Here is a 25284-nt window from a genome sequence, read left to right on the forward strand (position 1 = left end):
TTGATTTCCTCATCCAGATCATCGATAAAGATACTGACTAGGACTGGGACCAATGATAACCTCTGGGGTACACAAGTAGTGCCTGGTGCTTCCCACACATGAGCCCACCCAAGGGCAGGGGCAGGGTCTTTTCACAGACGAGTGCAGCATCAAGGCCTGGGCTTGCACAGGGGCAGAAAGCCAGAAAGCTTGAGCATCTCCCATTCAAAAAAAAAAAAAAAAAGAAGAAAAAGAAAAAAAAAAGAGGCTAACTTGTCTTTACCTCAGGGAGAGCTGTCAAGTTTGGGCAGCCATGATAAAAATAAGAATCCTGTGGAGCACCAGGAAATATCTTAAAAAAATAAAGAACAAAACAAAAGCAAGCAAAACTGAGAACATAAAAAATCCCCTATGGGGATTACAGTGAGTCCCTGCACATCCTGTATGAGACTAATGCAGAATAGACTCTTAAAGGAGGAGAGTGGGAATTGTGCTGTGTCCAATGCAAACCCATCCGATATCACAGTGGCCCATGAGATCTAAGGACTCGGACAACTGTCGGCATGCTGGCACAGAAGTATTGGCAACAACTTAACGCAGGTAACAAACTTTAATTTGCAACTAAAACCAAAGGCCAAAAGTAATGAACAAGGTGGATAATGGGGATGCTCCCATGGCAAGTTACAGGTTTGGCTCCCAAGGTTACAGGTTTGGTGTACCCATTGGGATTATGTTACTACATAAAATGTACATGTGCACACACACACACACACCGAGGCACCTCACTCAAGGATACCCAGACTAAGAGTCAAAGGTTCACTCAGGGATATCCAGTATGAAAATAGTCACTGCCATGGGAGAGAGTGGTGAGGGTCACTCCGTCTGGGGCAGTCTCCTTGGATGGAGGTCATGGTGCAGAAATGTCTCTGTTGGCTGTGGACCCTGTCTGTGGACCAAGGGGTTCTGCCTCTTTCCATTCCTACCTTAGGTCATGAAAGGTATGTCCCCATGTATCATCCAGGGAGAAGGTGGGTGCTACTACCACACATGTATGAAAAGAATTTTAGAGGCTTGCATGAGCATGCGAATAGAAACTGATTTAGTTAAAATTTGTTTATTAACTTTTCATCTTGGTTTTTCTCCAAAGTAAGTAATTCAGATCACTTCAGTGAAAACTTTAATTCACATGAAACAAAATATTCTTCAAATAAGGAGGATCTAATTAGTGGTTTTCACCAACTTAAGCTAAAACAAAATGTTGTCAATTTTTCTTAAGGCAAGTTTGTGAAATCAGTGGTAAAACTCCAAAGGTTTGCAGCCCTTAAGGACTTGGCAGACAATATGTCTAAATGGAAAATGTCTTTCAGAGGATGCAAAAGTGAGAGGGCAGCTTTTACCTGCAAGTCTTAATTTCTCAAGTGCAGGCCTGAGAGGAGAGGCTTCAATGTTTATTGTTGAATCTACCCACTATAAATAATCTAATAAAGCAGCTAAATGACCTAGCAAATAATGATGCCATTATTATTACTGTGCAATCTTGTAGTTCCCCACACTGTAGCAAGATTCAAGTTTATATCTCTTGGATCTTATTCATTACACACAGCTACCACTGAATTGCAACTCTATCACCCCTCTCTTGACTGTGTCTCACTGCTTGTTATCAGGGTGCAGTACAATCTGTCTGGATGGATTTTTTGAGGGAGATTTTTTCCCCAAATTCTCGTTCAGTTATGTAGTTTCTACTGTCTGTGTGTTGTTTATGTGGCACACTTTCTGAGACATACCATTCAATTTTATTCCTTCCTTCACCTAACTCCATTTACATCTGAGCACTTTACCCTATATGCAGACAATTGACATACCAGAGCAAGGCTTATCCTGTTAATTCATTTTTTCCCCACTATTTTTGTGCTCAGATAGCATCCTGCTCTCAAGTGCTTAATTACAAATCATTGCCTTCGACATGTTCTTTGGACAATCTCCTGGTCTCCTGAGGTAGCCTTGTCTCTTCACAAGGACCTGTACTCCAGCAGGACCTGTCACTCACAAATTTTAAGAGCTCCGAAAGTTGAAAACATCTATTCTGCTACTTAGGGCATGTTTGGACTTCATCACCCAGGAACAGTCAAGCAAAGCAAGTTCCAGAATACCCAGATATTCTTAATAAACAGCAGAATGGTGCTATACAAACAGTAAAAAGAAGTACAGTTCTATTTACAAACAGTAAAAAGAAGTACAGTTCTATTTGCTTCAAATTATGGGTTGATGAGAAACAGACTGCCATTTAATGAGAGGCTAAAAGACTGAAAATAAGGAAAAGTTACTTGTGATTAAAGTTCAAGAAGTATTTGTCATTGGAGTAAGACATGAGAGAGGAATGACAGTTCATCTTCAGTTATTGCAAGCTATTCTGCTTCAGTCCTGAAGTATGGTACTTGGCATAGACATTAAAAAACTTTTTTTGTATATGCTGACTTCACACATGGTTTGAATTAATAGTTCTTAATATGATGCTGTAGATAGTCCTGGAATATATGGCCCACCACCCACTCCAGCTGCACATAGAAAGTTGAAAATAATGTCATAAGGGCCTGTTGAAATTTTGAGTCATCAGAGTGTACAAGAGCACAAGCTGCATAAATCATGGAGTGGAAAAATATTTTTGTACTATGATTTAGAAATAATTATGGAGAATTATGTTGAAAGTAATGCCAAATTTCCTGCTCATTACCTCTAAGTAAGTTTCCAGAATAACATACTAAAGATGATGACATCTTCTAAATGACAAATTCTGCAGATAAGAAAGCTCTGAAATATCCAGTTGACAATGTTTTCCAATATTCCTCCAGAGGATAAGCAACAGACTCCTCCTGACTTAAATCAGCTTGAGTAAATTCTCTGTACTGGTTTATTGAACAACAGTATGTAACTCCAGCAGTGTTCAGCAGCAGTAAAGAATTGCCTGTCATTACTGTATAGAAAAACAAGGTGTGCATAATTCTGTGGAAACTTCAGTAACCCTAATTGGGATAGAATTTCTTCCATCATATTTAGGGAATGCCTTAGCCATTAGTAAGATGAAACCATATTTCTGGGTTGGAATTTCATCCGTGAGTGTGTTCTAGATATATGTAAAATACCAACAGAGTGTTCAGTCAGCTTTTGTTTTTTTAACTGATGTTAATTCATATGGTATAGTAATTACAGAGTGATCCATGGAGGTCCAGAGGTTCATCTGTGCACTGTGGTTGATAAATCTGTATGTAGTTGATGAGCTGTCTATATATTCATGTTACTACTTCTTTTCTCATAGTATGTTTATAACTTTAGAATTTTTTTTTGCAATCTTTAAACCTTTTTTATGATGTTCCATTTTCCTGTTCATCTATGCTATCAACTCATTGTATACATTGAAATGCAATCACCGTAGACCTTGAATGTCAAACGACATTATTTTAGCAGAAAAATTTAGCTCCTAGCAGATTGGGCATTATTTAGATATAATAATTTGAAGTGTTTTCTCCTTCTGCAACCATTTCCCTCTTCATGCTATTTCACTTCTTTGGGTCTGCAGCTCCCTTAATGCAGGAACTAGACCACCTCTTATTCCTAGCTCTGTGTTTTCCCAGGAACAAGAAGCAGCTTTTGGGAAACATCCTTCTCTGATGCACAAGTCTCCAACACCAAGTTTCAGATATCTTAATTAAAAAATCAGTTGGTTTGTTAGAGAAAAAATTGTCAACATAATTAGAAAAACAGTAAAACATTGTTTCCTCAGGCTAATACCCGCAGGCTGGTGTAACCTTCTGTCATCCATTTTGTCAGTATTGGTGAAAGCATAGCAGCCTCTTGATGATTTATGCATTTTGCCTGTTGCTTTTTTACTTCTGCAATAGAGTTTTAGCCTCTGTCAGAAGCAGGATGCTGGGCTAACAGGGTCTTTGTTCAGCATAGGCACCCATGTTTTTAAGGTGCTAGTTTTTTTATAAACAAAGAGGAGTTCTTTTGTTTGGTTCCTTGTTTACCTCTGTGTAAGTATTACTGCTTCTGTGCTTCTCTTTATGAAAACTAAGTTCAAAGGTGAAATCCAAAATATGTCTGGAACATACTGCTGTACAGTTTTTTTTTAATGAGTCTTGTTTTCAGTGATTTGTCAAGACAGTAAGGTTTTCTTCAGTGTTGCTCCACTTTTTTTCTACCATGTAAACTTTCAGACTTGTTTCTCTCAAACTCTTATTTATGTAGTAGGACCCTGAGTCCTTGGCTTGCTGCCCCAGCCTGATTAATCCATGTTTTTTCTTGTTTATCATTAAGATCTACTGCTCAAATCTGGACAGATTAATATGTTCTTTGTTGACACTGGTTTATGATGTTAGATACTCTATTTCAGGTTATTTTATTTGTTGTGATGCAGACCATGATCTCAGTAATGTTTGGTGAGTACTGATTCCTATTCCAGGGAAGGAGTTGGAAAATATCTGTTTCCTGGATTCATTGTTTATGTGATTCTGAATGTTCTTATTCATTAGTATCAACAAATGGTGCTCCAGTTTTTGTTGGTTGCACTGCAGAAATTCAAGATTAGGCTGTCAGAATGCCTCACCCGAAGCTTGCTCATGGTTCCTGAGCTGTGTGGGTGCATTGTGAACATTGCTGAAGACAAAGGGTCTATGCCAATCTGCTTCTGTTCTTGGAAAGACAGGGCAGAGAGGACTTTTGGAAAGAGACTATTACTACACACCTCAGTGGAAGTCCTTAGTAAAAAGCAAAGTATTTATTTGAGCATAATATATAGATGGTGAGGAAAAGAAGTTTTGGATAGTGGGTCTGCTACTCTTTCTGCAGTACTGTCTCTCCTTTCTTCAGTGGCAGTACCACTGTCACAGCCTGCTCAGCTTTCCAGGGCTCTGATTGATGAAGGTAGGCAGTGGAGCCAGGCTGTTTTGCCATTCCCCTCAGGCTAGTGCCAGAAGCAATCTAATCTGCCTTTTGTTTTCAGATAACTGTGTTAATAAACACATTAATTAAATAGACACTGTTATTATTAACATAGTACATAATTTTAATTAGTAAATAGTTTTTTTTCCAGACATACTTTATTATTGAAATGATGAGTATGAATCAACAAGAACAAGCAAGTCAGAATTATTCACTTTCAATTTGGTATTTATTAAACTACAAAACTGGTGGCAAGTCACTTGGCTGCCTGAAAAGTAGCGCAGGGAGTACAGAGTTCTTTGATTGCCCCATTCAGCAGCCAGGGAATTTCTCCTAGGTCTTTCACAACTGAAGTGAGTGAGGTTGGAAGAGTGATGGTATGGATGGAGCCCATGTATTTGAACCAGGTATCTCCAACACGTACCAGGTGCAATACCTTTGATGGAAGGTTCTTCATGTCTTCTATGTCAGACTTACGTGGTAGTCATGGCAGAATTCCTGAAGGATGTCTATAATGTTCTCCAAGAATGAGATCATAGGCAGGGTGTGTTTCTAAATTGCTTCTCACATAAGCAACTTCTTCCCAGAAATCTCAACAAGTGTCAGGGGTTGTCTTATACCCTTGCTGTAATTCCTGGCTCAGTAGGGGCAGAGTCTGCCCACCTCTCTGCTGTATGCTTGCATGGATCCTGTGGGCTTCTTGCCAAGCCACTGTGGCTGAAATAATGCAAAGGCATGAAATAGCCCTCATGAGTGCTCTTATAGCATGGAACTGAGGCTATATATGTCCTGAGATGTGGTTTATGAGATATTTGCAATCCTTGCTGCAATCATGTTGAAGGATAGTAGAGAGCACAGGGAGTTAATCGCAGAGCAAATGGGCATGGCAAAACCAGAGCTATTTCAGCCAACAGGCTTTTGTGATCATTCCCTGGAGGAAATTATTCCCAGCACTATGCTTATACTTTGTCTGAGAGGGAGCAATTTGCAGCTGACAAAAACAGGGTAGTGATAAGACAATTAAGCAATACTTGGATTTGTCTCATGGCCCTATGACAGTGTATATATACCCAAAGAATCAGTTATACACACAGGGTCTCTTCCAGGTACACCTGGGATCTCTCTGCAAGTTTCCTGTAAATCTGAATTGCAGATCTGGTCTTTTGATCAAGTTTGAATTTGCTCTTAGAAGATTATAAGTATTTTATATGATTTCAAAAGGAAGTTGGACTTGGTTTCATTTAAGTCCATGGCAGTTCTGTTATTAGCAGTAGGAATCAAACTTTTTATATAGAGAATTTTTTTCCTCTTTTTGAAATAGTAATATTCCATTCTTGGCAAATGCCTGTACCAGGAATATTTTCTGCAATTGAAGTGTTAACTTAGAGTGAGGCCATGCTGAAGACATTGGTATGTGATAACAGCTACCACTTGGTGGCATCCACACCACACTTTAGTTAGCTGAAAACTCCACAGCCAGCAATCTGAGAAAACTTTGGGAGTGCCTGGCTTGACATTCACTCCTTAAGGGTGTTTAAAATAGTTAACCTTACACTGGTCTGGATTGGTCAGGGCCTGACATGCATGACCCACCTTCTGTTTATATTTTAGTGTGGGAATGTACACATTTATTTACCTTTCAGTTGACTCAAATAATCAAAGTGATCAAACTCTATCTCACTGCCATTCTTTGGAAGACTGTTCAACTATTTTTAATTCACAAGAAACACGCTTAAACTCTTGGACCCTTGGTCTTGGCCTTGATGCTTACCTTACCCGAGTTTAAAATAATGTTTGATTTTAGACAAGTCAATTAGAAGCAAAAATAGTGATCTGGTTAAGGGGAGAGTGTACTTAGAAAGACTTCTTGAATCTTTGATTTACACTTCAAGGGAGAGATACCCAGACTCATTCTGTAAAGTGTGAAACATTGGCATTACTAAGGAATGCTTATTAGGAGATATAAGCAACTACAGATTCACTTTACCTAAATGTTGACATTTAAATGAGACATCAGAAATATATTTCACCTACCAAAATCTTAATATGAAGGTCTTTCTCTGTCTCTGAAATGACATATAGCACAATATCACATTCAGTTTGTATCTTATGAGTACCTAACCTCAGATTTAAAGTTGCAAGCCTGTCCTGCTTGTATTTGTTGCCAAAGAAGAGAAGAAAAAAAAGGGTTAATGGTTGGACTTGCCATGTTGCTTTTCCAATGTAAACAGTTTGGTGATTCTAAGACAATTTTTTTTAAAATGGCTGCTAATTATGAATTGATTTTTGGTTGGTTAATGCATATTTCCTTAAATGGGCATTTTTTCTTTTAGTCAGATGTAAAGAGAATCAAACACTTTTCAGCTGTTCAAGACTTGGTCTGCAAGTCCTTTGTCACTTCAGGGAACATAATACAGCAATGAGCATGGTGTGAGGTACAACTTAACAACTTTTGGCTGTTTTTGGACTCATAGAACAATATTTCTATTTTCATACATTTCACACATAAAATCCACTTGTGATGGAAATAAAATAATGAATAAATGAATAAATAAAAATCTAAGAAAACTGTATACTTGTAACTTGTAATCTAATTGCATTACACAATGATAATTAAATGGTATCTTGCCATTTGAGTGCTATTCATTCATTGCTTTCATGCTTGGATTCTTTAACCCCTTGGAGCTGAAGTTAGAAGGTTTGGGGGTTATCTATTTTTTAATTTTTTAAATTTTTTTAAAGATAAATTTAATTCCTAATTTTCATTCATTGGGGAGTTTATGGAAATCAAGCAATTCCCCAGTGGTTTTTAGCCTTTTGTTCCCCACTACTAATAAAATCAAAATGAAATTGAAAAAAATTCTAAACACTTGGTAAATAATCATTATTAATATATGAGATTGCTACTACTTTTAGAGGCAATAAAAGATTTAACTATCAATTGAAACTCACTGACTTTATTTTATGATTCTTTCATCCTAACCTGGTGAATTCCTCATTCCTCTCAGTGTCCTGTGTCAGAGTGGTAAGGGTTGAGCTTTATTTAAAAGCACTCATGATTCTGTCCTGTTAATTTTCAGTTTTATCAAGCAGAATAAAGCAATCATTTGAATTAATTTCTTCTTGAAAGTTTGATAATCCCAGGAGCAATACATGACACTATAACATATTTCAAACTGAATAACTGGTGATATCAAATAATAACTGAATTTAGAGAACACTTCAAAATTCTCGGTACCTTGTAGTTCCTCACTTCCCTCTAGTCCTTTGATATTGCTCGTCATTGTTAGGTGTTGTTAGGTGCATTTTTAAAATTACAGTGAGAAGGCCTGTATTGAAGTAAAATAAAGTATATGTGTCAGTTTGCTTCTAGAGGGCAGCAAATGACTGTGTTTTAGCCACAAGAGAAACGAAAAGTCACATACAGTTCTGCTGGCAAAACCAAAGGCACAATCCAGCATCTTGTAGCCAATAGGAAAACTTCCCACTGTCTTTCATGGGAGCAGGATCAGGCCCCCGGTGCTTTCCTTGCTTTCTTCCCACCCCCACTTTTTAAGTGGATAAATAGTGTGCAGAAAATACATTCAACTCCTGTTATCAATTGTAAGTTTTTTAAACTATGAACTAAGGACCCAAACATTATGGTTTTTATTAACATTCTAAGGCTACAGTTCATTGGATATAAAAAGTACTTGACACAAATGTAATAGTATTTATAGAAAGATGAGCTCATTGGGGCTTTTATCTGTTTTGTTTTGTGGTATTTAAAGGAATGTGAATGATTTTTTTGCTCTGTCCACACATGGTAGAACACAGTGGGGGGTGCCCCTTCTTTTGGAAAAAAACCCCACCACTGATAAGTTCACAAGTGTTGCTTAATACAATCAGAATAAAGAAATAAATATTGTAAGTAAAAGATTTATTTTAAATATTTCACTGTTATTTACATAGGTTTACATAGCACAGGTTTTTCTATAGCCCTCCTTATCACAGCCCTGGTGTGTTCACAAAAGCTTATACCAATGTAGTGTAATCTAAATAGTGACAAATTGACTAAACATCTCATAACTACTATATTTTTCTCAGTCAGTGATTTATTTCCACAGAAGCTGTTCTAACTTTGTAGCCCCCAGGATCCTTTCCTCTTCCTTTTTCTTTTTTTCCAGAAAAAATACACAATTTCTTCTCAAAATTTCATTAGTTGCATTTGTGCAGAGCTAGAGGAATGGGAACAAGTCAGATAGCAGCTTCTTTAGAGATCCTGCTTTGATTCATTATCTCTTTGGCTCTTTGCTTAGAATGAGCTGAAGTTTTGTGCTCCACATACCTAGGGACAACCTGGCTCCAGATATAAGCTGATGAAACTGTTGAGCTTCTCTAATGTGTGATTTATTCCTCGTGACTACCTATGAATGTAGAAGACTGAAGCCAGCCACAGTTCAGTACATTCTGCTAATGCAAACTGTGTTGTTGGCTGGGAACATGGGTTGTATATCCTCTAGCCTAGAGGGCATTTTTACCAAGTACCAGATATCAGAAATAGCAGAGTATCAGAATCAGGCTCTGGCTGTCATCATTTCAGTGCTATGCAGGTCAAGAAAGGGGATTGTTCCAACAGAGATGGAGAAACTCTCTTTCAGCTGAGAAACATCCCAGAGCATTAGATCGGATACCTCTGGCTGAGGGAGACTCACTGTGGATTGTGTTTGCACACTCTTGCCAGTGGTGACCTTTCTGGGGAGAGCTGATTACCTCGAGGGTGCTCAGAGTCCAGAGCTGGGGCAGGAGGATGCGTGTGGTAAAACACTTCTCTTCTGGAGTCTGATGAAGCCTCCAGCTATTATTTTTTGTCTCAGAGATAGCCCTTACTTCTTTCATTAGTGAATTATTAATGGTGGTAATCCTGGTGCAAATCTCTTTTCAGTTGCATTTTAAAACATTGCACTAAAACTGCCTTTTCCAGGTCTGCCTTAGTTTTTGCTCTGTTTCCAGTGCTGGTCTTGGGTATCTGTGTCTGAAACCATTTACACTTCTGATTCAATTTTCTAATAGAAAAGTCTAAAGAGTGACTCACACCAGAGTTTCGATTTTTCTTTTCAATGGTTATGAATAAAACATAGCAAAAAGGAAAAAAAAAGCTTTTGTTGTCTACTTCTGAGGGTACAAAGGAAACATAGAATATTCTGTGTGACTTAGTGCCTGAAAAAATCACAGCAAGGCTTCTAGAAAAGTCAAGAGGTGAAATACTTTAGCGAGATATGATATCTTTGAGATGCCTCAAACAGGGCACTATAGAATTTTATACCCATAAAAAAGAGAGGTTTTGTTCTCCAAAGTTTAGGTTTCATTTTTTGCAATTTGCATATCTAGAAATGATGATGTTAGCAGTCACATTCTTGTTTCTTAGAATAGAATAGTTATTCATTACTCATTTCTGAATTATTTGCACAGATAATGGCCCACAGCATACTGTAGTTTAGGCTACTAAGTGTATTACTTCTTGCTGCTGACTTTTCCAGCATATGGTACTTTATTTTGTTGGCCACAGAACTGCTCTATAGCCTTGAAGTAGCTTCGAGTGTGGCTCATGGCTTTCAACTTTAATTATGCTTAATAACATAATACATATACAGCAAATAAAATTTCCTGTATTTAAAGTGTGGTTCTACTCTGAAATGTGATGATTTAAAGATAATTCAACAAATAAGTTCCTTGTGCTAGTCAAATCATAACTTACTACTAAAAACAATAAATTTCCATATCTGCCTTTCCCTTATGTAGTGGGTTGACGCTGGCCAGACCCCAGACACCCACCAAAGCTTCTCTCAGCAGCTGGACAGGGGAGAGAAAATATAATGAAGGATTCATGAGCTGAGATAAGGACTGGAAGAGATCATTCACCAAATTCCAGCAAACCAGGCTGGAATTAGAGATATTAATTGAATTTATTACTAACAAAATCAGAGCAGGATAATGAGAAGTAAAATAAGACCTTAAAAACAACTTCCCCTCTGTACCAGCTCTGTCTCCTCCCCACAGCAGTGCAGGGAGGCAGGGAATGGGGCTTACCATCAGTTAATCACCTGTGGTTTCTCCTGCTGCTCAGGGAGAGGAGCCCTTCTGCTGCTCCACTGTGGGGTCCCTCCCATGGGAGACAGCTCTCCATGAATTTCTCTGATGTGGCTCCATCTCATGAACAACAGCTCTCCACAGGCTGCTGCAATGTGAGTCTGTCCCATGGGGAGCAGTCCCCCTCAGACTGCTGCGGTTTGGGTCACTCCCATGGGCTGCAGTCCTTCAAGGACAGGCTGCTCCAGTGTAGGCTTCTCTCTCCACACTCCCACAGGGTCACAGCCTCCTCCAGACATCCACCCTCTCTGGTGTGGGTCTTCTCCATGGGTTGCAGGTGGATGTCTGCACCCCCATGGACCTCCATGGGCTGCAGGGGCACAACTTCACCACGGGCTGCAGGGGAATTCAAGCTTCAGCAACTGCAACATCTCCTACCCCTCCTTCTTTTGTGATCTTGGTGTCTGCAGAGTTGTTCCTCTCACCTGTTCTCACCCTGCTCTTCTCTGGCCTCAATTATAACTGTGCAATAACTTGTGGGCTTTTTTTTTTTCTTCTTAAATATGTTATTGCAGAAGTGTTACCACCACATCTCATTGGCCCAGCCTTTACCAGTGGCTCATGCATCTTTGGAGCTACCAGGGGTTGGCTCTGATGGTCAAAGAGGAAGCTTTTATCATCTTCTCATAGAAGCTGCCTCTGTAGGTCCCTGGCCACCAGACTTTGGCCATGCAATCCAAGTACACAGCAGCAGGGCAGAACCAGCAGTCGATGCCCATGCTGGTACTCTACCCTTCAGCCTATGCAGAAATGCATCTGGAGTACTCAAGGGTGAGTACACTGTGGCAGCTCTGTGAACTCTTCCCTTATTATAAGGATACCCTTTAGGATCTCTGCCTCCACCCAGCTGAGTATTTTATAGACTTATTATTGGTTAAGCTATCAGAAAAGTCTTGAATAGATCTCAGTGAATGACTCAATCTTTTGTTCACATTTCAGCAACGACATCAATAAGAATCAATAAAAATAATTTAAAAATCTGCGGATTGCTGTCACTATTTTCATTCTCATGCTGTAGAGAGATGATTATGCTGAGGTAGGGTTTTTGTTTTGTTTTGTTTTCTTTCATTTAGACTAGAGGATTTTGTTGTCAGCCGTTTTAAACTAGCCATGCTTTCATTTTGATACAGAAGAAGACAAGTCAGCCAGCTTGACAGGCATGAGCTCAAACACAAAGCGATCAGGAAGTTAAGGACTGAGATAACAAAAGTTGAGACTTAGAGCTGTCGATACCTTCTTAGTATATATCTCACCTTATATCAGGGCATAAATGTGCTGTGGGCACAAGAGGCAGCAGGGCTGTGTGCTGCCCTTGGAGCTGGAGGTGCAGCAAGGGATGGGGAGGTTGGTGCTGGCTCTGAGAGCCATCCAGGCACAGTGTGTGCTGGCTCTGGGCCGATGGAGGTGAGCTGGTGTCCCTGCACAGCAGTGTGCACAGGGCAGCTCACCTGGAGTTCCCTGCAACAGGCTCCCTGCTTTGCACAAGAGGTGCCTTCATTTTCCTACTGAGAAATGGTTATGAACCATTCCCAGATTTTTTGCACAAAACTGTCAGAAAGCAGGAATTTGGCCCTTTTATTTTAATAAACATGACCACCTTTAAAAGCCAATAAAGAACCAAAAGTCACCTTAGACTGACAGTAGTGAAATAAGCAAAATAAGCCTTTGTTGTTGCTTTGAATTTCCTTAAAAATACATCCAATATCTCACTCAGAGCACATGTGAAGGCAGATTTGTTGTACAGTAACATGAACTGCAACAAACTCATCAGGTACTTGCTGGAGTTTCATGTACACACAGACACACAGACACACAGACACACACACACGCGCACATAAAAGAAAACCCTTTAACTTAATCAGAAAGTAATTGAAAACGGAGATTTTTTTTTCTTAATTACATTGAAAATAACTTTGTTTAAAATGGTCTACCAGTTTTCATTACAAATTCTCCTAGAGATGGTGGTATTGGAGGAAGAATTCATGCTACATTTTTTTCTTCAGCTTCCTCAATATAACAGTCTCTGGTTTCTTATATAAGAAAGGTAAAAGTTGATTTGAAAAGTTGCACTAAGCAGGGCAACTGTTGCTTAAACTTTGTTTCAGAGGCAGCCCAAAGAAACTCAGTCTTTCAACAAAACTTAAACTCAAAGCTAAGAAGAAAATGCCATACCCTAAAAATAATCTCATAAAAGATTTTCCTTGTGTCTCTAGCCAAGGTTGCAATAAGGTTCACACAGAAAAAAGGTAAATCATTGATCCTTTTTGTGTTTTAAAAGATTGCATTAACCCTGGCCTCTCTGCAGTTTTAAACTTAGATGAGACGCTGGCACTCGATAATACCCCTGGAAGAGTGTGATAATAGCTTTGTGAGTAGGGATGTTTTCCACAGAGGTTCATCCAGTGCTTGCCACAAGGCTTGGAAGTGTAGTACCAAGGGTTGTTTTGACTGGGGCTGGCCACCTGGAGGTCATGCTCTTTCTGCAGAGTTTGTCATCCTGGCTGCAGAGTTGCCAGCTAGGGAGCACTTTGGCACGTCACCTTCTTGCTGTGATACCGAATGTTCAACCCTTAACACTTTCCAGGTGGAAAGGAGAAGTGGGATGCTTGGTTCAGTGAAGACAATAATGGAATGTGCCTCTTCAGACTTGCTGTAGCTTATGCAGAGATTTTGCAGTTAATCATAGTGGATTGCCAGATACAAGGCAAAAGCAGGTCTGAAAAGTTTCAGCATGACTTCAAATAAAACACAGAAATTTTTCCTAACATCTATAAAAATAAAATTCCTTAAGAGTGAACAAAATCTGCACAATATTATGCTCACCTCCAAAGCTTGAGTAGTAACACTGACAAATTAGTGTTGTTTTCTAAGGCTCTCTTTGCTAAAATGACGGATTCCAGTACAGCAGATATTCTGTCTGTTAACAATATATTATATCCTTTTTTCATTTGAGAAAATGGAGACATCTGAAATGGACATGTGTTTATTTTGGACTCAAATAATGGAAATATTAAAATGTTTCCCATAAATGTTGTTTTTAGCTACACAGTTTAAAGCAGAATCATCCACCATATTGCATGCATGATTATTTTCAAGACATTAATAATACCCCATTACTAGTGTCTCCAGCTCTGAGAGACTCCAGCTCTAAGAGACTCCAGCTTTGAACTTTGATAATGCATCATCGTGATATTGTATCATTTGTAACAGATAATACTGAAGAAGAGTGTATACAACCTAATGAAAAATGGAAAAGTTATTTGTTTTCAACTAATTGTATATTCCTGTAGTACATAATACATGAATAAATGTAATAGCTACATTATTATTTCTTCTTGAGGTTGTGTGCAGACACTGTATCCTGTCTGTCAAAGAGCTTAAAAATTACAAGGGAGATTTAATGTTGTCAGCCTTGAAGATGAGAAAATAATGAAGCATGTCCCCACAAGGTGGTTAATTCTATATTGTTCATTTGAAAGAAACTTAAAATGTTCTTTATCTCATATAAATTACTGCTAGGTATGAACTGCACAACTGCAGTTTTATACTCAACCAGGAAAATGAAAATATAGAAAACACAGAGATATTTCCAATGGCAGTTTACAATGTGCTAGAAGATTTCTATGGATACACTTTTAAAATTAAAACAGTTTGGGTTTGTGTCTGCTGAAGCTTAAAACATAATTTGTTAATTGAATGGTGAATTGCCACAAAAAGCTTGTGACAATTTTTGGCCATAGGCATTTGTACATAAAGCATGCTTCATGGAAAAAAAGGGGAAAAGTGGAAAGTGATGGTGAAAAAAATGATGATGTTTTAGTAAATTATAAGCATGGCTGGAAAACTAGCAGGTCTGAGGAATTTAGTTGAGTGTTTGGTGCTGTTTTAGAAGTTACTCATTCTTTTCTCTAGTATGGCAGCAGGAGGTTGCATTCCTGGTGCAAACATACTTGGACAATTTGCAGAAATTTGCTGAAGACTGATTGTGCTAAAGGTCAATTTCAATTAAATTTATTTTGGTTTTATATGCAAAGAAGTCCAAGAAATGATTAGAAAACCAAAAGAGAGTGAACGATATTACAAATGTAAAATCTAATTTAAATAGCGAATTGATATTTTATCATTTATTGTTAATTTAATCCTTTATTTCATAGTAACAGGAATGCATACTTGAAAGTGAATGATATGCTAAAAATAACCATATTTTTGTAAATATATTCTTTAAAGTATTGTTCCTTATACTTTAAAAGAGCTAATACTGGTTTATTTGGTTGGGTGGTTTTTTTGCATCTCTGTTCACAAGTTGTTGTTTTTCCTTCTAAGAATTCAATAACTTATTTCAGGGTAACAGCAAATAAAAGTAGAGAGGACACTTGCCTGAATAATTAAATTATAGTAAATTACACTTGTTGCACTGGTTCTACACTTCTGGTAGAAAAAATGCAAACAGAACTAAACAGGACTTTCTCTTCTGTCAGCCTTGTGCTCTCTGAGTAGGAGCTTTATATCTTTACTCAGTTTTTGAATTAAACTAACTGCCTGTTCCATCACCACACTTGGTTTTTTTGGGGGCACAGTGTATTTCATTTTGAAATGGCAGCTATATAGCCACTTACAGAGATACCTGTCTGTGGATGGAAAGCAGCTTCGATGAGAAGTTGCAATGAAGTGTTTGTGAGTTGGGCTGTAATGGAGCAGGGGGCTTGGATAGGAAGGTGAGGTTAAAGTCTTGGATGTAGAGGTCTGGAGGCACTGCAGAGTTCCAGTAAGCAGCTTGGTCCTTGGTGAGCCATGCACTGTGCAAGGCCGGGAAACTTCCACCAGTTGCTCCTTTTTTTGCTTCTGCTCCATGCCCAGTCAGTGGCCACCTTTCTGAGAAGATTCATTAAGCTGTGTGGCACAAGGCTGCAGCCCCAGCTGGCCAGGGGATGCAGCAGGAGAACTTTGTCCGGCCAGCTTGTGGGAGTCCTCTTGGTTCCCTCAATGTCCCTGGCTAGGCCTTGCACCTTCTGAATGCATGGATGACTTTCCAGAGGAGAGGCACACCTATGAATATTGATCTCACTAGCTATAAGTTGTCTCATAGTTGTCTCATTTGTGCTGGCACAAATTAAACTCAAGACTTTGTGGACAGCTGCTGGATTTGCATCACCTGGGTGAAGTACAGGGCAGGCATGCTGCATAGCAAAAGAAGGCCGATGATTGAAATTACAGCTGAAAGCATTCAGGGAAATAACATCCAGCTCCTGGGAACTCTTATGAAGGCAAGAGGGTGAAGGATAACTTTGAGATTGAAAGTTGATGTTTTGCTTTTCATTGAGTTTCTGGTGTATCACTGGTGTCAGTCACAGTTTTGCAGCAGTGAGAAGGTGTGACCAGAGACCCCACACCCGAGCTTGTCTCCCTGGAGACTGGGCATCCTACTGAGGCACACAGGTCCTGTGTGAGATGAGGTGTCTGAAGCAGGCTTTTAAGTTTACAGGAAACCCCCATGGCTTTTATGAGATGCAGGTAGAGCAGCAAGCCTGGTTGCTACTAGTGACAAAATCAGGCCTTTATGTGGTTAATAATATGCTCTGTGCAGCTTTAGTAATCAGTCGAGAGAAATTTTGGCTTCTTTTGAAAAGTCAAAGTGATCATTAACTTACAGTGAGCTGACACCAGAAATGAGTCAGAAAGGATCTTGATCTGAAAGCTTCCTTGTAGGACACGTACATGCATCCTCAAGCTTTTGTCTTCATTCCCTGGGAGGGCTTGCCCATATCCAGTTCATGACTCTTTGACTTTCTGCCTGATATTGGTAACTTTTGAAAAGTTGCCAAGGGGCGGAATTATCTGATTCACGGGAACATTTGCCCATTCTCCAAAAACCCATTTTATTTCTCAATAAGAAAGATTTTTGTGATGTCTCATAGATGAGTGATCATCATTTCCTGCTCAGACCACAGGGAAAGAGGCAATTGAAGCACTTAGCCTGCCTATAATCGTGATTTGTCATACTGTCTGGAATCTTTTGTTGAAGTGAATGAATGGAGCAATACTGAATAAACAAAAATTTGAGGATAGGACTTTCGAATATGGATTGATCTATTTATGTTCAAACTTCATAGACTTTAACAGATATACTAGGCCAATATTTGCTTCCCCACATTTCCACAGGATTGCTGTATGTAGTAATAACCCAGGCAGAGGACTGAAAAAATTATGAGGCCATTTTGCAGTGGAAATTATTTTGCTGCAATGATTATTAACAAGAAGGAGAGAAAAATGGATCAAATAAATTTCTAGTTTCTCATAAATGCCAGTGTGTTACTTCTTCTAAAGTCATCAGGATCTTAAGGAACAAAAGTTACATTTGAAGACCCTACTTGGTTTCCAGAATAAGCACTGTGGCATGAACTGAGGGATAGTTCACACTTCATGCTCCTCTCTGTATTTGACCTATGAAATATTTGAGTGAAAAGTGAACTTTGCAGGCAGTATGAAAATATGTTACAGGAAGGCAGGACTTCACCTTTTATTTTAGTTTGTGGGCTGCTAGAACCAGATCTTTGATTCTTCCTGTGTAAACGGCTTCTCAGCTTCCTGAGGAGGGATAGCCTACAGTTCACTGTCTCATTTCCTTGGAAGGAAGAGCCTGAGGCATATCACCACGTGAGAGCTTCTCTCTTCATGATGTCCTGGCTGTCAGTATCTGTGAGCAGATGTCAGAGGCTCTCCCCAGGGTGGGCAGGCCCACTGCTCCTGTCCTTTCACAAGAGAATACTTCCCAACACTGTTTCTGCATGTGTGTGCACATGCCTTCTCTCTAAACTCTCTCAAGAGCTATTAAAAAGCAGTTAAACAAAGTTCTCCAGCTGAGACCAAACAGATCTCTTGCTGAATAGAATTCCATAGCATTGCTTTCACAGAGAGAGGAACAAGTTCAGGGCAGATACAGACAATGGCAACTTTTCAGACTGAATAGATCTATAGCCCTAAGGATAAAAATATCCATCTTGTTTTGAATATTTTGTATCTTTGTGTAATCTTTTATGGGAATGGTTTTCCACCCACTATTTAGTTTCTGGAATTTTAGAGGTTTATTATTTGCTGAGGCTTCTTTATGAAACTAGTAAATCCAGCAGAAACCTGTTGGGTTGCTAAACAGTATAAAGTTTTTGTTGTTATGATAAAGGGGCAAGGTGCTAGGCTGTCCCCAGCTGGAAAAAAGTGGTTGCTCTTGGGAACCATTCAAGTAAGTCTGCACGATCTAGGAGAGACTGAGCAATTTTTAATAACTGACTGAACATTAAATCCTCCTGTAGCAACCCACTGCCCTCTTTCTTCTGTTTCTGGTCTTCAATTTCTGATGTAAATTTATTCATGGCCATTTGTGTTGGTGTTTTGCTTTGATTTATATAGATAGCTCTTTCCAGCCCTGATGTTGCTCCTTTTATATTCCTAGAGAGAAATTGTGTCTCATCTGAATCTTTCTTTTGCTGGGTTAATAACCTGAACTCTTTGGCTGTTCCTCCTCCCCCCAACCCCACCACCCCCACAACAGTTCCTTTAGACTATTCCAGCTTTTTGTGGAAATTTGTCACCAAGCTGATGAACAGCATTCCAAATTAGAATTTACTGTTGACACTACTGCCAATGGCAGTAATGACAATCCTCTTTTTCCATTACCCAGTTAATCCTAAATTGCATGATTTGTCATGCCAAAATCACCTCCAGTGTTGACACCTTTGCTTAGGATCAATCACATAATCAGTTAAAAAAACCATTTTTTTAAAATCTCTGGGTAGTTAACCAACTGGTAGCAAAATTTCTTATTATTATCCCCAAAGCGTAGTAATTCACATTTAATACTATATCTGTTATTCCTACCTGTCAGGCCTGCAGGATGCTTAAGAATATTATGAACACATCATAAAAAAATAGAAGACCTGCTCATTGTCATGAGAAACTTGTAAACTTATTCAAAATGTGACACTATGTAATGGTATCAAAACTCAAAGTGGGTAGTCTTACATTAGGTATTAGGAAGAAATTCTACACTGTGAGGGCAGTGAGGCACTGGGACAGGTTGCTCAAAAAAGTTGTGGATGCCCCATCCCTGGAGGTGTTCAAGGCCAGGCTGGATGGAGCTCTGAGTAACCTGGTCTCGTGGAAGGTATCCCTGCCCATGGCAGAAGGGTTGGAACTAGGTGATCTTTTAGGTCTTTTCCAATCCAAACCATTCTATGAATTTGTGACTGAGGCTGAGGTACATATATAAGCTCTCACTGTAGCTCAGAAAAATTAATGCATGGCACAACGGGATTAATAATTTTCAATTTCATTACTAAACCAAATAGATTTTTTTATTGACGTGAAGCCGCAAACATAGCTGAGAGAATGTTGGAAATAATCAGAAAAGGTAACCAGAATAAGGTAGGGGATTCTGAATGCCATTTTTGTCTCTGCGTTTCAAGAACAGTGTGGAGAAGGTACAAAGACAACTAAAAAGATTAAGAGGATGGAGTGGCTTCCTTATGAGAAACTATAAAGGCTGATACATTTCAAACAGGAGACGAGAAAGTTGGGATTGTGGTATGATGAAGGTTTTGGAAATTGTGGAGATATTGGGTAAACTGAATGCAGAATGGCTTTTTAGCCAATTTCTTGATGTTAGATATATAGGGAGCTTGATGAAGCTAGGAGGGGACTGGTTTAAAACATGAAACATTACTCTTTTTACTTGAAAGACAGGGAAATGCTGGATTTAGCTACCACAGAAGTCTATGTATACAGTGTCAGCAGGCTCAAACAGATTAGTTTGTGGACATCAGGTCCAATTAGATCAAATTACTTAGAGCCATATATATTCAAATTGTAAACAACTCCAAATACAGAGTATCCATAACTTCTCAGGGCTATCTGGTCCACTGCTTTACCACCCTTTCAGTGAAAGAGATTTTTCAGATCTTAATGGAAATTTTGCATGTTTCAGCTTGTGTCTGTTGCTTTTGGTTGCATCACAAGAGAGTGACTTCATCTTCTCAGTACTCTTCCATCAGGTGGCTGAAGACAGCAGAACCATGCTCCACTGAGCCTTCTTTCTACAGGTGGAACAAATTCAGCCTTCTCATCCTGTCTTTATACCAGCTCCCAACCATACTGATGGCTCTTCACTGGTCTTGCTGCAGTTGTCCATGTTTTTCCATCGTTTATTTCAAAGAAATGTGTTAATTTGAAGTAATAACATTTTGAGCTGATATCTTCCTTTTTAAAACTTTCATAAAACTCATTTCAAGAAGTTTCTAAATCTGGAGAGACACTATATCATAGTCATCCCCAGCACTGAAATGTATGACATCTGGTCACTGATATTGCTGATCCTACAATTTGGGTTTTCAACTTGAGAATGCTATAACCCTCCAAAGATTCAAAGTGACATTTGCAAAAATATTCTTCTTCCACCTCCTAGAAAAAAAAAATCATAAACATTGTCAAAATTCATTAAGTTTAAAGGACAGGAAGGTCTAATGTCTGCATAAGGAGCAGGATGAAAGCCACATATTCCAGAATTTCTATGAGAATTCCTCAATTGACTTAAGCTGGCAATTCCAGTAATGGTAAAGTTCCAGGTATTGTCTGCATCTCTTATAGTGACTTTCCTCCTTTTATTTCTGAGGTAGAAGTCCATTTTGTAGCTTAAACAATGAAGCTAGTGATACTTCTGGGATTAAGGCTGCAATAATGATAGTACAGTCAGTCCACTGAAGAAAAAACATTTAAGTGTTCTATGAAATCTAAGAGCCAAATGTAGTTCCTAAGGTGCATATCTGAATTGTACATACCTAAAAGAATGTAGCAACTTAAAGGTTTTCCTCCCTGCAAACCAGCAATAAAAGTCAAATATCTGCTATATATTGATTTACTCCACTGCTCCTAGACTGAATTGGGTAATAGCTTGCCATTATCTTGCAGTTCATCATCTTGTGGCATCTAATCAATAGATCAAGTGGTAGCTGCAGTTAATCTTATTTCTACATATCAATGTACAGATCAGCACAGACTTTTCTTTGTTTCTCTTCATCCTCTACAAGACTGATCCAGGAATTCCCATTCTTGATGGCAGGATGGATCAAAAAACCTACTGCATTTCCTCTTTCCCTTCTGTAATTTCCCCATAACCAGACTTGAGCAATTCACATCACTATCTAAACTCAAATTTAATCTTAATCTAACTTTAGACAGACAATCTTCTCTTTCTTCCATTCTTTCCATCTTTACACATTTCAGACATGTCATCAGCTCTTTCTGCACCTGACTGGCACTTGGTTTCAAGTGCCCAGCTCTTTCCTGGAGCCCCCTTTCCAGTCCTCTCTCTTATCCTTTCTCACAACCTTTTACTTGGGCAGCTTCTTTGTCCTTCCTTTCATGAAAGCAGCATTCTCTTATAACAGCTTATAACAGCTTTCTCTTATAGTAATTTTTGTTCTGGACTGTTTTTTGATGTTCCTGACTTTCTGGTTGAGATACCTGCACAAGACAATCCATAGAACCACAGACTCATAGAATGGTTTGTGTTAGAAGGGACCTTAAAGATCATCTAGTTGCAACCCCCTAGACATGGTCAGGGACACCTTCTGCTAGACCAGGTTGCTCAGAGCACCCAAACCTGGCCTTAAACACTTTCAGGGATGGCACATCCACAGCTTCTCTGTGGTCAGCCTCATTCACAGTAATGAATTTTCATGGAACAGATCCTCTTAGAAGCTGTACTAGGGCACATGGAGAACACGGGGGTCATGCGAGACATCCAGCACGGCTGCACCAAGGACAAGTCGTACCCGACCAAACTACTGATGGGGTAACTACAACAGTGGCCAAGGGGAGGGTTACAGATACCATTTATCTGGACTTCTGTAAAACCATTGACACCGTCCCTCACAACATCTTTCTCCCTAAATTGCAGAGGGATGTCTTTGGTGGGTGGACTATTTGGTGATGAGGAAGTGGTCAAAGAGTCATATACATAGGGTAGTAGTCAACAGCTCAAATTCCAGTGGATATCAGTGATAAGTGGTGACACTCAGGAGACCATATTAGGAAAAGTGTTATTTAATATCATTATTAATGACATAGACAAAGGGATTGAGTGCAGCCTCAGCAAATTGGCAGATGACACTAAGCTGAGTGGTGTGGTTGACACACCTGAAGGGGAGGATGGTGTCCAGAGGGACCTGGACAAGCTCTAGAAGTGGGCCTATGGGACTCTCATGAAGTTTAACAAGACTAAGAGTAAGGTGATGGGGATGAATAGATGGATAGCAGCCCTGCTGAGAAGGACTTGGGGCTGCTGGTGGGTGAGAGGCTGGGTCTACCTGGCAATACGTTCTTGCAGCCCAGAAAGGCAAACGCATCCTGGGCTGCACGAGAAGAGGTGTGTGCATGAGGTCGAGGGACGGGATTCTGCCCCTCTACTCTGTGCTGGTGAGACCTCACCTGGAGTGCTGCATCCAGCTCTAGGATACCCAGCACAGGAAAGACATCCATCTGTTGGAGCAAGTCCATAGGAGGCCACCAAGATGATTGGAGGGATGGAGCACCTCTCCTATGAGGAAAGGCTGAAAGAATTGGGATTTTTCAGCCTGGGTAAGCGACAGCTTCAAGCTGACCTAATTCCAGCCTTCTAGTACTTGAAGGAAGCCTACAAGAAAGACAGAGGGTGACATTTTACAATAGCATGTAGTGGTAGGACAAGGGGGAATATCTCATATGGTCCAATAATTTTGTTTATTTTTCTAATGCTGTGTGTAAATGAATTGGTGCATGTGGTACAGCAGCATGCCTGCAGACACAGCCCCCTGAAGGTTCAGGTCATGAGTAGCTCTGGCTCATGTGTTCTGGCTTTCACTCCAGGGAAAACAGGCGATGACGGGGTGAAGGAGCTGGTGTGTGCCTGCCTCTTGCCCAAGTCCAAATTTCTGGAGTGCGTATTACAGCCCAAGGAGGTTGGAAGAAGGGCCCCAAGGTGCCCCAGCTTGCACACAGCCTAAAAGACTAGAACACTCAGGGATTTTGTTATTTTGTTTTCATTACTTATCTATATTTGGACCTAATTCATACAAAAAATAGAAAGAAAACACAAGGCTGCATTTGTGTTACCTGCTTTGGAGACACTGCTTTTAGTAAAAATACCTTCAGATGTATTATACAAAGCAAAGAAATAATGCTCCTAGAAATAACTGTAAGGCCTCTTTTTGAGAATATCAATAAAATATAAACAAATAAAAATGAAAACAAAGACATATCTAATCTATATTTGACATTTATGAGCCATTGGCTTCAGATGTACATTTGACAGGTCTGTGTGGATCCATCAGAAAAAAAAGCTCCTTCAGTCCGGAGGAATAGAGATAATAAAGTATTATAAAAGAGCATATGAGTTGCATGAAATGGCACTTAGACCCATAAATGAATATTCTGGGAAAATTAACTGAGAGCATGTGGCACAACTGATGAAATGACAGAAACAAAATAAAAGGATGAGATGAGAGGGATGCAGTGAAAAGAAGGAACTGAACAGCAATGGTTGTGCTTGCTTTGGATGGGCTGCTAGCTGTGGGAAAAATAATGGATACTGCTGGATAAATTACTGAGTTTTGGATGAATTTTGCAGCTGGGGTGATGACATAAACTACTTGTCATCACGGCTGTTTTCCTTCATTTATAACCTGGTCACCCATCCATCTCCAAACATCACTTTCTTTATAGTGTACACTTCTGAAATTGTGCCCCTCAAAACTGGGGAAGTCATAGGAACAATAAAGAAAAATATAGAGTTCTTTCAAGAACTAATAGTTTTGTTATCTTGTGTGAGTCAGCTTGTGTGGGAGTTGAAGAGCTTTGTAGCACATTTGTTAACTCTGTGCAGCTAGTGAAGTTTAGTGTTTAAATGAATGCCTGTGAAAGTTGTCTCATCCAACTAAATCAATTTATTTTAAGTCTTTGCAACAAATCTGTTCTTACAATCTCTTTGGTATTGGGTTAAATTCCTCAGTGTAAAATGAATTGCATATCAGATTTTGCACATTATGAAAGCTGTACCCACAGTGTTTCCAGGCTTGAGAATATTAATTGGTGGAATTTAAAGATGAATACAGATGGCAAACCTATTAATAAATGATGGGTAGAGAAGTACGCACCAATTCTTAGAAAAATATTGTATGTGAAGTGTATGGTGTAGTTTAAGATAAGCACGATTTTTATCCCCAAAGAATTTTTATATATATTTGCAAATTAGACCCAATATATGTATGTAATAGAAAAGTATAACTCTGCAGCAGGTTGAAATTGCTCACTTTTAGTGAAAAATAGAAATATTCTAATTAAGACAGAATATTAAACAACTGTCAGAGTGAACATCTCTTGGCTGAGCATAAGGGGAAAAAAAATTAAATCAAATACAGCATCTCTCTATGCAGTGTAACACTGTGAGGAGGCAGTCCTGTAACATCCAAGCATGTACTCAGAGCTCAGTGCAGATGTGCATGTGCTTTGCAAGGATTTGCAGGCTGTGACAGAGACTGTGCAACATTTTATGAGAATATTGTGAGTGCCAGGACTACTGACCAACCTAATGCTGCTGCTGCAGTCCTACCTGGTGGTCACCTTGGTCATGGTTGGGGTGCATGCGGATGAGAAGCCAATTGCAAAATGGCACTCAGTGAAGTCTGCTTTGGAGTACAATATGTATGTGTAGTCCAGGGAAAGTAAAAAGCTGCTCTGCTACTGAGGTGATGCAAGTATGTGCAGAGCCTCCTGGCACCACAGCCTCAAGAGAAAAGCCCTGTGGGTAACCTGGTGTTGGCCCATATTGCTCTCCATGCTCTGCTGGGAGCTCTTAAGTGACTTCTGCTTCTGTGGCACAGACAGTAAGGACTTGAGTTTAGCTGCTTAAAAAGAAGCCTTTCCTTATTGAGATTTCCTGCAGAAGTTAATCTGAGAAATTAAATTAATAAATTCAAAGAAATAAAATAGTAGTTTTATAAAAGTGGTTTTTAACTTTTCACCAATAACTTGGATGAAGGGGCAGAGGCCTCCTCAGCAAGTTCCCCAAGAACACAAAGCTGGGAGGAGTGGCCAATACCCCAGAGTGTTGTGCAGCCCTTCAGAAGGACCTCAGAAGGCTGGAGATCTGGGCAGAGAAGAATCATCTGAAATTCAACAAAGGTGAATGCAGGGTGCTGCACCGGGGAAGAA

General features: G+C 39.4%; 1 long non-coding RNA gene across 1 annotated transcript in view; it reads left to right on the top strand.

Annotated features, from left to right (window-relative positions):
• The first annotated feature begins 120 nt into the window (after positions 1-120).
• LOC147655384 (uncharacterized) overlaps positions 121-25284 on the top strand; it is a 36086-nt gene continuing 10922 nt past the window's right edge. Inside the window, exon 1 of the long non-coding RNA XR_015284937.1 lies at positions 121-579. This is a non-coding gene — a long non-coding RNA (uncharacterized LOC147655384). The remainder of the gene's footprint in view (positions 580-25284) is intronic.

The sequence above is a fragment of the Cyanistes caeruleus genome, chromosome 1, assembly GCF_971803275.1.
Source record: "Cyanistes caeruleus chromosome 1, bCyaCae1.hap1.1, whole genome shotgun sequence".
NCBI lineage: Eukaryota > Metazoa > Chordata > Aves > Passeriformes > Paridae > Cyanistes > Cyanistes caeruleus.